General features: G+C 37.2%; 1 long non-coding RNA gene across 1 annotated transcript; it reads right to left on the bottom strand.

The window, feature by feature from the left end:
- Window positions 1–1,869: 1,869 nt before the first annotated feature.
- On the bottom strand, window positions 1,870–4,440 carry LOC146523820 (uncharacterized). Its single transcript, XR_014876503.1, has 2 exons — window positions 3,902–4,440; window positions 1,870–3,688 (listed from the first exon to the last, which is right to left on the bottom strand). It is a non-coding gene; the product is annotated as an uncharacterized LOC146523820 (long non-coding RNA).
- Window positions 4,441–5,661: the final 1,221 nt, after the last annotated feature.

The raw sequence follows: 5,661 nt of genomic DNA, 5'->3' as shown, positions 1-5,661 counted from the left end.
TAAAAATAAGTAATTTATTTTTGGCAAGATCATCATTTTTATAGTGGCGACCCTTCCCATGAGTGATATGGGTAGAGATTTCCATCTAGTCAGATCGCCTTCTACTTTCTTTAGAAGTGGGATGTGGTTTAATTTAATTAAGTCTGAAAGCTTAGGAGAAACAATAATACCTAAATATTTAATATTTCCAGATTGTAGTGGGGCAGAAGATGAATTGTGGAAGGAGCAGTTAATGGGAAGAACTGTAGATTTTGGCCAGTTAATTGAATAGTCTGAAACTCTTGAAAACCAGTTTATTAGAGTAATTACCTCAGAGAGGTTGATTTGTGAGTTTTGCAGAAAAAGCAACACATCATCTGCATAGAGACTGATTTTATGTTCTACGTTATTACATTTTATGCCCTTAATTGTTGTAGCCTGTCTAAGTGCTGCTGCTAGAGGTTCGATAAAAATTGCAAAAAGTGAAGGGGAGAGTGGGCATCCCTGTCTGGTGCCCCTCAGGAGACAAAAGCTGGAGGATGTCTGGTCATTTGTTCTGATACGAGCTGTTGGGGAATTGTATAATATTCTTATCCAATTTATGAAAGAGTTTCCAAAACCAAATTTGTGTAAAGTTGCAAATAAAAATTTCCAGTTAACTCTGTCAAATGCTTTTTCTGCATCTAGAGATAATATTATGGTTTCAATGTTTTTATTGTATGAGTAGTCTATTAAATTAAGAAATCTACGAGTATTTGTTGAGGAGTGCCGACCTTTTATGAAACCAGTTTGGTCAGGATGAATTAAGAGGGGGGTTATTTTCTCTAATCTCTTTGAGAGAGCTTTGCAGATTATTTTAAGGTCTACATTTATAAGGGATATTGGACGATAACTTGAGGGAAATAAAGGGTCTTTTCCTGGTTTTAGCAGGAGACTAATGTTAGCAGAATTCATATTTGGTGGTAGTCTGCCATTTTTCTTGATTTCCTGCAACATTCCATGGAATACTGGTGCCAAAATTGTCCAGAATTCTTTGTAGAATTCTGCAGGAAAGCCGTCTGGACCTGGAGCTTTATTAATGGGCATACTTATCAGGGCTTCCTGGAGTTCACCTGGCGTCAGTGGCGAATCCAGTGCCATTGCTTGACTGTCTAGTAATTTTGGAAGAGTTACGTTGTCAAGAAACAAATCAATTTCATTTTTAGACGGGTTTATTTGTGGTGAATATAAAGTTTCATAGAAATCCCTAAAAATCTTGTTTATTCTTCCAGGGTCATATATTGTGTTCCCTGATAAATCTTTAGTGGCACATATAGTTGTTTTTTCTTTATTTATTTTTAACTGGTTTGCTAGAAATCGACCTGGTTTGTTACTGTGTTCAAAATTCTGCAAGCGAAGTCTTTGTACAAGGAATTGTGTTTTTCTATTAATAATTTCATTTAATTCTAGTTTTGTTTTTGTTTTTGTTTGTTTTAGGGCACTATACAAATAAAATTGAATTGAATTAAATACATTCACATCTAATACTGTTAAGATTCGTAACTGGACTGCCCTGCAGTGCAAATAAAATGGAGGAAGAGATGAGAAAATGAGCAAAGAAAAAATAAATGAAAGGTACAAGGATGAGGATAAAACAGAATAAGTAAGAGAGATCAAAAGAGCAAGATAGATGATCCTCCTTGTGTGTTTGCTACACCTTGTGTGATTGTATTCTTTGTTCATATTTTGACCTATCTGTGCTGCAATTCTATCGCCACCACCGTGTTCCACAGATTGCATAAGATTGTTACCCTAGAAAGCAGCATTTTGCTGTCCTATAATGCTTCCCATATAAATCCGACCCGCATGTATTTGCATACATTATAGAGGCCACCAGTGCTGACCAAGCTGCCATCTTTCTCTCTTCCCGTCTTTCAATGGCTGCTTCAGTTTCAGCTTGACCTTCTAAACCGCAGGTAAGTAATCATTTTTTGTCATCTTTCCTTGCTGTCCCACTGGACTGGACATTAGTTTAGTTTTTTTTAGCTACATCTGGTGAAGTTGTGGTAAAATGCTGGTATTAGCCTATTTGTCGTAGCAAGCTAGCCTGAAGCTAATATTTGCTAAATTTACGGATACCCGTGTCACTGTAGGAGTTGGAGGCCGGTGTTTTAGGAGTGGCACAAGATCTCATCAACAGGCAGTGTTGGGGAGTAACGTAATACATGCATTACATATGTAAAATACTAAATATGAGTAAATGTATCCGTTACAGTTACTGTTTAATAAGTGATATTGAGAATACAGTTACTTTGTTGAAATAAATGGATTACATGGCGATATTTTCCTGTTTCATATGTTAGGCTATGGTCTCTCTATTTTTGGCAATTCCATGCAGGTGGAAACCCAAACAAAACACACAATAAAATGCTCTAAAAATTATTATACAAAAATGATTTAATATGAAGGCAATAGCAGAGTGTTACAGGCATCGCCCTAAACAACGTAGCCTCATGGGCAGTGTAGTCCGTGCTGTAGGGAGAATGCAAAGGTAATAATGATGAGTATGAGTAGCAGTAAAATATTTTCCTTATTCAACAGTATCCTTCAGTAATAGTAATAAATCATACAGCAATCGTACATTCATGTAGTTGTAAAGTATTCAGAATACATTACTTCTATAATCTTTGGTGGAATACATTTTAAAATTAACATTCCCAACACTGTCAACAGGTTAGCACCTCATACCACGGTGCACCAAAAGCAGTCTCATGAGCGCTGGGAAGGACAAGCCCAGAGCCCAAAACAGACAGTGCAGGAGATGACAAGGTTAGTAATTGTATGGTGAAAATTATACTTTCAGTTATCTTGATTGGCAAAATAAAAGTAAATATAAAATCTGCTTCTCACATATAGGGCATTTCCAAGATCTCTTTTTTTCAAAACTTCAATTTATTTCATTACAGCTGTCCTGTGCCAGATGTTCTGTTGACCCACAGTGAGAGGCATAATTTCACAAACACCAGGAAGACTGAAACTCATCGCCGGGATCAAGCAGGGCTCATGCTCTTCACCAGCAGCTCCCTCACAAGAAGGATAAACCCAGCATTTCATGAACACTGATGGAGACCTTTTCTTTTTGTAATGTTAGAAGTACTCAGATAATCCTCAGAGGCTCTGGACTTTTACATAATATAATATCTTTAAGTCCTGTAGAAAGTTAAATATATGTTGTGCTGTCTGGTTACTCTGGTATGAATGACTCTGAATTACTTTATGATAAATAACACACTATTGACAAAAAAAAGTGAAAGAATTCCAGATCACAAGTTTTTAGTTTAAAATACAAGTAACAACCTTTGACTTTAATCAGGTTTTTTTTTTATTGTGTCAGAGAAAACATAATGTGCTCTTCATGTAGCTTAGTACATTCAGTGTTTAAAACAGAAGTTGTGCAGGTCTGAGATCAGCGGTTTTCTGAAACACCAAACTGAGGTACTGTTAATGCTGATGTATAGTGACACAGTTACATGGATGATTAATCCTTTTGACTTAAAGTCTTTAAATTTATCAATAAAACAGCTGCAGCTTTCACTGACAGCACATGTGGTACTTTAACATTTGTACTGTTTTCATCAGTTAATTTTGGAGTTACTACAAAGATTGAAGATATAAGATGATCTGTCTGCTGTCACTGGGTGGTGCTGAGGTCTGAATCTGAGGACAGCTCCTGTAATCACAAACAGAACAGAATCATCACAAACTGAAATATAAAGTTTATCTCTCAAATCTGAAATAAAGCTGATCCTTCTCTGTCCTCACACACTCAGGATCTGAAGTTGTTCAGTCCTACAGTTCTGCCGACACCTGACATATGAGCTGTTTATTTTTTATTTGTTTTAAAGGCCTTATATACTAACACATTTTCTAATATCATGTTTACCTTTGAGTTGTTGATGCTTTATAAATGGACATCTGCAAAGATGAGATGATGGAGCAGGTTTCAGTCGAGGTTCAGTCTGCTGCTGCATCCTGGTCACAACATACGGAGGTGTTATCAGCTCAGTATTGAACAAGAAATATTAATACTTATGTACTGAAGTAGTTGGTTTCAGTACATAAGTATCGGGCTTTGCTATTTATAATCCGTAGCTATTGACTAATGAGGGGTTACTGAAGTGCCAAGTTTTTAAAAGTTGGCATTAATGTCGTTCCACATGTGGAAAGCGACAGAAAACATGCTGCTGTTTGCACATATTTAATAATCAGCTCTGCACAGGAGCAGAGTCCAGCCTGTTGCTCTTACAGTATAATACTCATAATAAAAGTACAGTAACCGTGGTTAGTCACTGAGCAGCCCGGTGCGTTTCTCTTGATTTCTTTAGTCAGGGTAAATTCATTCACCTTTACGGGTTAGCTAAACGAACTTTACAAAACAAGTTTCCCCTACAGCCGAGTGCTCAGTCCTTAGCTAGGTAGCTAGCTAAGGCTAGCTAGCTCGGTCTTCGAGTCTTACCTCACTCGAAGTTTATATTTAGTTGCTGTTTAGTTATTAGATACCTATAGCCATTACAGAGAATATGTAAACCCATGTGTAGGGAGACCGGGGATAGTAGCTAGCTAGGTAGCTAGCTAAGGACCTAAATTACGGATTAGTTTACAAACACTTTTAACTTACCAAAAATAATGCGGTGAGGCCTCAGGTCCTCCTGTCCGGTAGTCCAATTTACTGAAGAACACCTCAGGCTGTCACTTTGAAATAGTCGGAAATGTAAACGCTGGACCTCTCAGCATCTGCCATTCCCGAACAAACACATGCGAGTTGGTCCGCGTCGTCAATGTTTTCTACAGTCATTGGTCAGCATTATAATATATGCAAATACATGCGGGTCGAAATCCCCGCCCCCAGCGCGCCCCCGGACGCCAAAACAGTGGCAGCAGAGTGAAACTGAAAAATGGATTGAAACTGAAAAATGGATTGAAACCGAAAGAAAATGGTTGGAAACGGAAAAAAAAAAATTGTAAGCGAAAACAAAAAAAATTACAGTTTCAATTAATTGTTTTTCACTATCAATTTTTTTTTTCAGTTTCAATACAAGATTTTTCAGTACATTTATTTCAGTTACAATATTTTTTTTTTCGGTTTCATTTCAAGGTGGCATCGTTCTGATCCCATACTGCCTTAGCCCAGACTACACCACTCCTCTGTCCTTTGTACATGTGCACCCACTATGCTAAAAACCTACTAGCAAGCAGAATAGGATCACAATGTATGTTACCCTGTTAAGTGACACATTATAAATAAGTGTTCTTTGTGAAACAGAAAACTCTAAAAAATAAACCCGATCTAAACCAGGTCCCACATCTACTTTGAGGTAGAAGTAAACAAGGTACAGAAAACACCACTACCTCACTCGAAGTTTATATTTAGTTGCTGTTTAGTTATTAGATACCTATAGCCATTACAGAGAATATGTAAACCCATGTGTAGGGAGACCGGGGATAGTTGTAACGTGGGTCAGTTGTAACACTTCCAATTTCTCCAGTCAGGGCTAAGTTTCAAATGATGTGACTCATCCTGTGCATGCCCAATTCATTTCTGCTATCACATGTGAAAAATCAGCACATTTTGTCAAACACAGACAATTTAACATGAAAAAAGTAATTTGTATGCCAAAAAGTAAGTTTTTCTACTTTATTTCA

The sequence above is a fragment of the Neolamprologus multifasciatus genome, chromosome 2 (assembly GCF_963576455.1).
Source record: "Neolamprologus multifasciatus chromosome 2, fNeoMul1.2, whole genome shotgun sequence".
Classification (NCBI taxonomy): Eukaryota; Metazoa; Chordata; class Actinopteri; order Cichliformes; family Cichlidae; genus Neolamprologus; species Neolamprologus multifasciatus.
This window is presented reverse-complemented; position numbering and strand designations above follow the sequence as displayed.